Raw genomic sequence first — 12,106 nt, forward strand, 5'->3', positions numbered from 1 at the left:
CAAACACATGTGGTATTTTGAAACTTGTTACCAAAAGACATTTCAAATTTTGACAAGTTTTATTCCAATAGAAAAGCAAATTTCAGCTCAGGTTTTCTTTACTTCCATAAGAAAGCTTTCTTACTGCCTGTCTAATTTCCACAGAGATACTATTGCTTATGTTAACATGTTTCTACCACATATAAATCACTTTCTGTCCTTCTCTCTCTGAGAAAGAATAAGTAGTGCTCTTCACTCAGGTTTTTCCTTCTCTGTATGTCCATAAGATAAATGAATGCTCTGCCAAGTGATGTTAGTGGGTTTAAAGGAGGGAAGGATTGTTTAGTGCCTTGGTGTGGTGAAATATAGCACTTAATGTACATGTTCTGCTAGTTCAAGGTATGTTTAGGGAAGTTTTATACTGTTTCCATGACAAACTGATAGAAAATTTGACAAAATGCTGACTTTGGATTTTTGTTTGTGACAAAGTATCCACTATCCTTCAAACTGATCTTGACTGAAGAGCAGTAGATAATACAACCAAGAAGAATAATTAATAATGCATTTACCACTGTGCTAGCACAGAGAAATACACTTTTAGTTTTACTCTGGACTGAAAATATTTCATACACTTTTGATTTATCTTTGGGTAGATTGTTATTGTCTGATATTGTCAAAAGGTAAATCAAAGCCTTAATGAGGGACTGGTGTCAATTTGTCCCACTATTTCAGAGAACATTTTAAAACTGTGGAGACCTCAGCCTTGAGTAGTCCCTTACCTCTTCTCCCCATTTTTTAATCTAGTCCCATTTTCTACATTGTGCACCTTATGGATGCTTTTCACATTCCTGCTCTTATCTAGTTTACTGTGGGGTTTTGGCTTGGGTTTGTGGGTGTGAGTCCTGTGATATGTTTGCATTCTCCTGACACTCTCCTGTAAACTTGTGAAATAAGGAGTAAATTAGTTTGCTGTGGTATGGACATATCACATATATTCATGTGTGCATGTATGTATACCTTAAAAACTTGATGGATGCCTGATTTTAAGTGCTTATATAAAAAAAAAAAAAACAGAAGAAAAAAGGGTCATGTGCCTTTTTGGCATTCAGGGCCTTCACATTAAGAAAGTCTCATACTATGTTATGACAGCTCTGGCTTGAAATCCTAATTTGAAGATGTAATTTACTTTGCCATAGATTTAGGCACTTTTTTACTTAGACATGTGAGTAACTCTCCTTGAGAGAGTACAAGAAACAACATTACATGCTCCTGCAGAATCCAGACAGCAGTACATACTTTAGTTTAACAAATTATATTTGTTTTAAAAGAAAATAGTTTTCAGTGTCACATTTGTCAAGTGCTATTTGATAGATGCAATTCTGTAATGGAATGTGAAACTTGAAGACAGTGCCTTCTTTTAAAAACTCTTCTGAGGGACATTAAGCTCTAGTGTATCTAATTAATGCTTTAAATATTCTTTCCTACCAGTTCAATCTTTATCTATCTCTGTGCTGCCTTGTTACCCAATATGAACTGCTCATTGAAATCGATTATTCCTGGTCTTTTCATCCGTTGATTGTTCTTTCATGGCTGAACATTTTAAAATAACATTATTGATTTTTCTTACATTATAGCCCTCCTCATAACTCCTAACTAGAGTGTGTCACTGTGGCCTAAGAACATGTGGGGACAATTACCAGTTCTGAATTTACAATGAAAAAGGTATGTTTAGTGCAATATTCATCCAAGCATGGATCTTAACACAGTCAATTCTATGATTCTATCTTAAAACAGTGCTTTCATTTATTTTCTTTTTAAAATGGTGAAAATATTTACTCATAGATCTGAAATAGTGTGACACAGATCTTAGAATGTGCTTACTGGGATGTCTTGGGTCTCCACAAGCCTCTCATTTACTGAGTTTCAACAATTTAATGGGATGAGAGTAGGACTACAGAAGAATTTCTGCTCTCCCTTCTTCTGCTGAGTGTGTACAGTGGGTAGGGAATCGATACCATCTCTTGGACCTCTGATGGCCCAGAGCACTCCCCATGTGCTTGGAGGTGACTGTCAGGTTGGTGATCACTGGTGGTTGTTCAGGAAAGGAGGTTCACATCTGCTCTGGGCTGGCAGGATTAGCAGTAACGTGTCAAATTTTGGTCTGATATTACTGTACCACTCAAACTTGGCTTTAAGGAAAATATTAATTGGTCTGCTTTCCACTTTTAATTCGAGAAAGAGGAACAAACTTCTTTGTATATTATAAATGTTAGGATATATCAGGAAGATAAATGCAAAGAAAAGGAAGTACAGTTGATCAGAAAATTCAAGCAGGAAGACTTTTTTCTAGAGATTTTTTAACGGCAGAAGATGTTAAAATTCTGGTTTTGTCTAAAAATATTAAGTAATTTTTGAATGTTGTCTGTCATATAATTCATTTTGCAAGTGGAATTTTTTTTCATTTTGAAATGCATTTTTAACAATAAGTTTTATATATAAATTAAAAAATCAGGTGAAAACCATTTTTTTCTGTGGTGTTTACTGAAATTTAGGACTTGGCAATAGGAAAGACTAGAAACCTTGTTCCTTTTGGAAACAAGTTTCAAAATTATTGGACTTTCCACAAAACAAAAAAATCTCATAGGAATTTGGAGCAGCAGAGCATGACATACTGACACATAAGCACTAGGACAGTGACCACAGTGTGGTCTTCAGAAGAGCTGACTGAGCATAGTGTCAAAGGACAGCATGAATATTAAGAAAACTCTAAAACTAGCCCTCAGAATCATGAGAAGTGGTTGTCTCTGTGACCACACAAAATGATGTGACTCTGAAAACTGATGCAGAAAAAAAGACTTTTTGATGTGGCCTGTTCTCTAAGATAAAACCTCTTTTTCTGCGAGGGGGAGAGACCATCTGTGTTGTTGTCAACATCTTCCAGTTCTCTCCTTTCACAGTATTATTTACAGCTTTCCACTCAGGGTTTGCTTCTGACTGATATAATGGTCTTTAGAAGGCAGATGATTAATAAAGGTACATGAATAATCCAGAGATCATGCTGTGATGAAGAGTTTCATTAAAGTCTTTGCCTATATACTGACTGAGATCTCTGCAGGTTAGTGCACCCAAAAGAAATCTAGACATGATTATTTCCATGTGTTAGGAATGTTGAAAATACTTGCAAAAAAGGTCTTTCCTTATATGTCATAGATTTTGAGAGTATTTTGTTGTTTTCATGCTGGAGAGGATTCTCACAAGTGCATAGAGAGGAATCCCCCAGTATATTCATATACCCAGGTAAGTATATTAATTTGAAAGCCATACACCTGCAGACCACTTTTCCATCCTTTCTGGACTAGCTGTCTTTGCATCCCTTGCTGCTATAGACTTGCCTGGTGATCAGAGTTGTTACCTGCACCCCAACCTGCTCTGCTTTTACTCATCTCATCATTGGAAACTTAATAGTTCAAGTGATGAACAGGAATATATAAAAAAGGACAAAACAAGATAGAAGAAAAGATGCAGCATTTTGAACAACCACAGAAAAGAGAGGACATGACACTGCAAAATTAGTAGCCTGACCCAAAATATGTGAAATAATGAAGAATAGACTGAATATGCTCTAGTGGAGGAAGTTAAACTAAAAGGGAGAAAACAAACATTTACCAGCATCATAATTAATGCAGTTAAATAACACCAGGAAAACAGCCAAAGATACTGTTAAAATTTAAGGCTGATACAAGGATATTTGGCATAATTAGTAAAAAAGTAAAATTTACAGGGATTAACTGAGTGAATGGGAAAGAATTTTTGAGTGTTTTTAGCACCCTGCATCACCCATTTTTATGCCTGGTCCTTGTGAAACTGTCCTCAAGATTACAGTATTGTGAAGTCATCAAGGTATGTTGTAGATACAAATATTTTCACCCTGAAAACAATATACAATTTTGGGATAATTTTTTCTGGTTTTGAATACTTGGTCCATTATTGCCAATACAAACATGGTGCAGGAGACGATTGCACCAGGGTAATGCTGTTAATACCCAGCATGAGACATGATCCTTGTGTCTTGGGTCCCAGGTATGGATATTTTGTACTTAAGATATTCCTCACTAACTTCAGAGAGTTGGAAATGGTCATGGGAGTCGTCAGGTTTTGACTCAGCTCTTAAAATTAAATTGTTGTTGCCCTATGGATAGTGAGCAGCTCTTGTTTATTGGCTGTTTGCAAGGCACTGTCAGACACTCCCCTCGTGTGCCCACGTCAGAGAGAAATGGTGTCAACAGTGGCTGTGGCATCAGGGGACACACACCTCCCCAGCCCATGGGCTAAGGCTGAGCAGCAAAGACCACTGAGAAAATATTGTCATCAAGTCTTTTCTCTGTGAAAGGGTTTCTTTGTATTTCAGGGAAGACTTCTTAGCATCATCTTTAAACCTTTTTCCATACAGTTGTTTTCCAAGATAAGAAAGCACCGTGGAATATAAATGTCAATTACACGAAAGGACGTGTGAGTTTGGCCTGTATTATCTCCTTGTATTTCTCTGTGTGACTGTGTGACTCTCTGGCCCTTCTTTGTAATTATTTTTTTTTAATTGTTTATTTTAACAGCATGCAGTGCAGCAAAGCCTTCAGTCATGAGCAGGGCTCCTGACCAGATTGATTTTGGGCAGGTTACTGAGGTATTTCTGGAAACAACTGCTGGCCTGGGCTATCAACATCAAATCAAATTCCCAGAAAACTTGTGACAGCAACAGCAGGAGAGGAGCCTCACGGGATAGGAAGCTGCAGGCAGGGTGGCTGCTGCAGGCACTGAGCCAGAGGACCTCTGTGTACAGTGGGGCTTGATCAGGGTGGCCGCACAACTGTGAGGTGCTTTGCTGGTGGTTGGTGGATGCTCATGGATGCTTCCATAGTAATCTTTGAAATACCCTGGATTTAATTTTTGTCAGGCTGCTTGTTTCTGCTGAGAACAGTTTATGGTGGAGTTTTATGTTTACAGAGAGCTGTTAGGCTGCCCTTTAAAGTGTTTAAATAATATTGTATCAACACGGTGCAGACTGATATGTATCTTAGCAACTGTGTCAAGTTCATGATGGGCTAAAAATCCAAATAGGAATCAAACAATCTGGAGCCTTAGAGCTTGAATACTGAGAATAAAGAGAAAATTGCAAGGTTATTCTGGGTCCAACCAATGCTGCTCTTCAGCTTTACACTGTGCTAATTGTAGGTTAAAAAGTACCTTGAAACTGTAATTAAAATTAAAGATACACATGGTATCTCAAAAAATTATATCCATAAACAAATGATGTTTCAAGGCAAGAAAAAAAATTGAAATAACAAAAGGACAAGAGAAGTTTGAAAGGAGTGAGGTCTATAATGAAGCAAAATACAGTTGCTGGGTGTTATATGCACTTTACACATCCATTGGTTCTTAAGTCTGGAAGTTCTTAAGTATTTAAATACAAGGGTGAATGCTGTATGTTTACCCCAAGTACTATGTGAGCAAGAATAGAGGTGCAGCTCCTGCTGCAAGCATGAGCAAATACACATCATCTGTTCTGCTATTACAAAAAGACGTGGAGCTCTGAGCCGTGCAGAAACCAGCACCATAGAGAGTTTGCAGGTCTCTGGGCCCACAGGTTAAGTGGGTCATAAATTGTCCCAGAGCTAGCAACAGTCACTTGGCATCACATTTTGATGATCTAAATTCATGTTCACCCCATTTATTGTGTGACTATTTTGGATCATTCCTGAACATACTGTGTGAGCAAATCTTTTTTGACTTGAAGAGGCTGAATTGGTCCTGTCTGCAGTACCTGAGCTGAGCCTGCAATGTCCCTTACATAGGAGAATGAAGTATTCTCCATAAAGCACATTTCAGCTTTCAAAATGTATCATGTAAGAGTTGTTCAGATTTTCCAAGTGCTCATTTATACAAAGATCTATGACTCAACTGTTTGTACGATGCTGGTATTTAAAGGCATAATTAGTTAAGCTCTCTAAGTACCTTGAGGATGATTATAGGTCTGACAGTTTCTAGCTATCAGGACTTTAACTCATCAGATGTCTCTGCCAGGATTCTTACAAGGCAGGATTGTGCTGCTTCTTCATCTTTTTCCTTTCAAAGAACAGATTTTCATAATTTTCATTGATTCCTATAGGAACAACAGAAATTTCCTATGAGGAATACCATGTACAATGCTCTCAAAAGATCACAGATGCATAAAGTATCTTATTAGCGAGGGATGCCAGATCTTAGCTTCAGACTAATTCATAAGCTAATTTACACTTTTGCAAAGCTTCCTAGTTTAGGGTGGTCATTCCCAAGGTGTTCATGAGACAAGATAACTACAGTTTCCAAGTAAATTATATAGGAAACTTGGTGCATAGTGGACTTTTTATGGGTTTTGATCTATTTTGGGTTTTTTTTCGTTATTTGTCAAAATTAAATTCCTGTAGAATTACTGGCATTTATTCTGCATTGAGTAATTGGTAAAGTCAGAACAGATGAGTTTTCAAATGATGCATTGGACAAAGGTCCACCTGTTTCATAGTTTAGCTCCTATGGAACAAAGGAAATAAAGATATCTTGCATTTTCATGTTCTTCAACTAGAAAGCGATGGCCATAATGCATTACTTGCAACTAATCACAAATATTTTTCTGTATGAATCTTTAAAAGCATGTTTGTCAAGAAAAGTGAAATGGTTTGTGTATCATGGATTTTATGGAACATTTTCAATATAGTTCTTAAAAATATAATGAAATTAAAAACAGACCTAAGAGAGAATGAAGAAATAATAATGGCCCAAACCAAAACTGAAACAAAGTTTATTTTAGGTATTAATGGTTATGACCTTGTATTTCTTGAATGTGCTGGGTAAATCACTGCAGAAACTACCAGGGGGTCTCAACAAAGAGTGTGGGCCCCTGAGGTTCCAGCTGGGCTTTGGGAAGGGATGTGCTGTGTGAGAACAAAGCCTTCGGTTGGGCACATGGAGATTAAAGGATCAATTTGGCAAGATGGAGCAAGAATACAGAGTTATTAAAGTTAAAAGGACCTTGAACATGATTCACCATGTGATGTAGAGGGGGCACAAGGGGTTTGTGTGGTTATGCTGCTCGCTGTACTGTGTGAATCTCGGAAGAGGGCAGATCCCATCTCATCTCTAGTTACTTCGTCCTTCCCAGTTCTTGTGTCATGCTTGAGATGTGAGATTTTACTGACTCTGTATTCTCAGTAATTGAACCTCCCAGTTGATCATTTGAACCTTTCCCAGGAATCACAAGGGACAGTCTAGGCATCTCTGCATTTTAACACACTGAGAACATTTCACCATATGAGTTTGAGGACTTCTTGAATATCCCAATGACTCCTGATGAGCAACTGGAGTACTGGGGTATTGCAAGAAGCAACAGAGATGAGAAAGAACAGTAACTCCAACATAAAAAAGAAAACTTATTTCTGAGAATTATTCCTTTGGAAGAAGTTAATTTTTATTAAAAATATAAAGTATGAAGATCTAAATAGAAAAGCAGTGGAGTGATTTCTCAAGAGCTGATAATCTATTCCTATCAAATATTTTACAAAAATTTACTGTGAAATCAATTTTATCGGATGATAAAATCATATGGGTCTCTTCCATCATGCAGATTCTCTGAAATGAAATGCCTTTTTTGGTGAAATAACCTATTTTTCCATGAGAAAATTAGGATTTTACAGGAAAGAAAATATTTTCCCCTCAGGAAAACTTTGTCTGAAGAGAGAAAATGAAACTGAGAAGCTTTTTTTCCTCTGAATATCTTACTGGGAGATGAAGATGTTGAGTACCCTGCAGCCCCACTGCCTCTCCAAGCAGCCAGTCAAGGGATGCAATATATATCTGGGAGCTTGGCTTCTCTCTCAAACTGTGTTCAGGTTAACTTTATTTCTATGAAATTACCAAGATCCTTCTCAGCAGACAGCAGGAAAAGAAAATTCATTACAGTTCTTCCAAAACATTCCTTTTTTTCCGAGAATTCTCTTTCTATAAAGAAAAAACCCCACATTTCTAAGGTTTTGCCCCCTCCCAGAAGGGAAGAAATCTTTCAGAACTCTATCCCTTTTGAAGGAATAGATATAATTCTCCGAACTTGAGACATTCACTGGATTTTGTCCAACATCCAGTGGGGGTATTGGAGCAGCATGTAGGGAGTGCTTGTGGTGGAAAGGAGCATTGTGACTCTGCCATTTCAGTGGTCCTGGCCACAGGACTGATGATGTTTCAGGATAAAGGAGGCTGCCTACGAGGGCTGTAATATCTAGTGGAGCTTCACAGTCAGTATTGTTTTAAATTCTGAGAGCTATCTAGTGAAACTACTTTTGTTAGTCAATCCCTGGGGGTTTTTTTCCATGTGTTCTCCCCCACTTATCTTTCCTCTGGTTTATCTTTCCTTGCTTTCTGTCACCTTTCTCATTATGTAGCACCTCCCTACTTTTCTTTCCATAGAAATTTCCTTCTTGGGAGTGGGAGGACAAGGAATTTGTTGTATGCAATGCCATTTTCTCCTGATAACAATACTTTTAGTGTTCATGATATCTAAAGATACTTTCAAGATATGAGAGAAGTAAAGAGCTAGACAATGCCACCAGCATTTCATCTGGTATAATAAAAAAAATAAGATTAAATTGCACAGCCTGAGTGTTTCTGCCAATGATAATTATAATAACAACAACATGCATGATCTTAATGGTAACGACAAGGTAGTAATATGAATGTAATTCTTTGAAATGTGTACTTTTCTTTTTATCTAAAATATTGTGCTTTTTTGTCTTGTTGACTTGCTCCTTATTCTGGAATTAATGATAATGGGTCCTTTGAATTGGTTCTTACCCAATACTTTCCAAATTACTAACAAGTCCTCGGACTTCAAATAAGAATAGATCAGACTTTGCTTGAGAAATTCAGAAAGAATTATGGCATGTACACATTTGTCTAAGTCTATCTGGTCCCCTGTTCAGCAGGTATGTGTTTGCTTATGTCTGTCTGCAACTTTAAATGAAAATTTGTGGTGATTGACTGTAAAATAATAATTTCCTGAGCAATATGTCTCTTTCAGCATGTTTTTTTGGTATTTTGTAGTAATAACTTCTTCCGTCAGAAAAAAAGTAAACAAATCTATTTCCAACCAGGCCACGTGAGAGGAAAAAAATAATTGTGTAGTTGGAAATCCTTTATTCTGCTTTTAGACACTTTTAGAGAAAGCATTGTAGTTTTCTGTAGCCTATGATGCACTAAAATGACTTCAAGAGCTTGAAAGAAATATTAATTCTCATTTCAACCTTTATGTTTAACTCTAGATCATGGCTCTGAAAGAACTTTTGCCTCTTGTCCCTCAGTTACAGTATTTGACTCTTCAGGTACCACATAGAACTCAGATATTCTATTACAGGAGGAAGTAGTTGTTTATCTTTTCTAACTAGTCTCCTTTAAGCAAAATTGCTTCTTTAAAAGACTGTGTTGCTCCCAGATGTTGTTTAACATTCATCTTCCCTCTTTTGGCTTGAACCATATTGCAATGTTCTCATTTGTTTTGAGATTAGCTATGGTTACAATATTTGACTCCAGCATTTTGAACACTTTGGAGTTAAATAACATTTAAATCCAAGATTAATCATGTTGGGTTTTGTCATTAAAGAAAGAGTTCCATCTGCTAAATTCAAAATTTTATTGGGCTGAGTAATTTCAAATATTAACAGCAAGGCATTTCATCTTGAGCTTGCTTAAATTCTCTCTATTGTTTGAAATCAAAACTCTTCCTTTATACTTGATGTCAAATCACAACACAATATTTGGAAGAATGTTTTGTCCAATTTCCTTAGTCACAGATATAACAAGATGACATTCTACTTTTTCATTCAGCACCTGAAAAACCTTCATTTATATCTGCCAAAATATATAATTTTTTATTCTTCCTAAAATTTTTCAAATGCAGAAAAAGATGCAAGAACAACACAGCTCTGCCATCCTGTTGGTTACCACTTTGTCCATGCCCAGTTACTGTGCTTGAGTAGAGGGAATTATGTGCCGATAAAACACTTCTACACCTCTCTCTCACTGGCAACACTTGGGCTGATGCTGCAAAACAGAAATTACAGTAGGAACACAGGCTTCCCTGATTTCATGGAGACTGGAGATGTGACTAGATATTGTTTTTGTCTCTAGGTTGTAGACAAAACCACTGAGCTTTACACCCTGGGGAGCACTGCAAGCACAGAAGAAACTATCCTGGAGCTGGTGAGCATCTTTGTGGAGGCAAGGATTGGCTGTCATGATTAATGATCTCAAAAACTAGGTCTTACTTATTTACTTTATAGAAGCTTATGAGAAAATAACCCTTCTTGGGTTTGTTTTGATTTTTGTTTTTGTTTGTTTGTTTGTTAGGGTTTTTTGTTGTTGAGTGGAAGTCAGATTGGAGGTTCATGTCAAGAAGTTATTTTTCAGTGCGTTTCGTATGAATTTTGTCTGAAAACAGTAAAATCTGCCTGAAGCAAATTTCTATAAATCATGACTATGCATTTATTGGGAAGTATTTCCCAGTGTTCCTGCAGAAACTGGAAAACTTCACCTTGATTTAATGGCTTCTCTGAAAATATCTGTTGAAGGCAATGTTTCAGGAAGGAGAAAATACATGGTACAATGCCACTACCCTTTCCTCATCAACATCAACCTTCCTTCATGTTCTGTCTTTCAATTAGGGGTTTTTATGTCCCTGCAGTGAAAAATATCTATGACTAGTAATGTTTACCTTTTTTTTTTTTTTCTATCCTCCTCTCATCATAGGGGTATTTTTTCCTTTATATCCTATTTTCAGACTTGTTATTTCACCTGCCCTCTCTCTTTGTTTCCAGTATGGCAAGGGATTAAGAAAGGAAGGGTAGTAGATGAATTCCTGAGAGCAGAGATTTCAGGAGTGTATTTGATTCCTATAATGCAGACAACTTTCATCTCTAATTAAAAGGAAGAATGAATGAATATGTTTTAAACACAAGTTCAGTCACCAAATGATTTCATTTTGCCTATGCTGCTATGGTTTAAAATTTTCATACAGCTCTGTATCTAATGGAAATTCTTCTCTGAATTTAAAGAACCTATTACTAACAATTGAATTTATTGTTTTCTGTCTATTTGTTACTTATTCCAGTCTTCTGTAAGTTATTTAACTTATAGCCAACCAGTCAATTTTGAAGTATATTTACTTCTTGACCTTAAAAAGAAAAAAAAAAGTGACAAAAAAAGGTTTTGAGAAAAATATTTTTTGTAGATCAGTTCCAGAAGCCTCAATGTTAAAATCAAACCACAGCTCTACATAAGAGGTATTTCTCCTCTGCTAGTTCAAATGTACTCAAAAACTCTTTTTGCAAGCATCTAACTGTTGCTTCTTCACAAGACCATGTTTTGTCAAAGCAATTTCTAGTAGTTAACTTAATGCCAGCCCCAGTTTCTGGAGTGGAAACACAGGAGAATATTAATAAATAAATTACCCTTAGCCTCCATTAAGCACTTGATAAATTAAGTCCTAGGTTCACAAGGGTATTTAAAGACAGGACTCATACTTGCCCAATTCTCTGAAGGAAATTGAAACAAGTGGGATTTAAGTGCCTGTGGAGAAGTTCTGGATCTGGGCCTAAGTGAAAAAGGCTTAGCTCAATTTGACTTAGAGCTTTGCCTTTCTCTATCACATACCAATACCAAGATTCTATTTTTAGTGTTCATATGAGGAAGTTTGGCACGATGCCATTGTTTACTACTGAAGTTTAGTACTGACCACTGAAGGGAAATGCAAGTCATGTTGCCAGTGGCACTATGTTTATAGAGTATAAAATTAAATTTCAAATTCTGCTTTGTTTTCATAGAATCATAGAATCAGCTGGATTGGATGGGACCTCTGAGATCATCAAGTCCAACCCCTGTTCCACTACCACTGTGGTTACTAGACCATGGCACTAAGTGCCACATCCAGTCTCATCCTAAAAACCTCCAGGGACAGATAATCCACCACTTCCCTGGGCAGCCCATTCCAATGCCTGATTACCATCTCTGTAAAGAATTCCTTCCTAAAGGAAGGAATTTGCCCAGGCCTGAC

This window comes from Lepidothrix coronata, unplaced genomic scaffold (assembly GCF_001604755.1).
Source record: "Lepidothrix coronata isolate B3197 unplaced genomic scaffold, Lepidothrix_coronata-1.0 Scaffold97, whole genome shotgun sequence".
Lineage (NCBI taxonomy): Eukaryota > Metazoa > Chordata > Aves > Passeriformes > Pipridae > Lepidothrix > Lepidothrix coronata.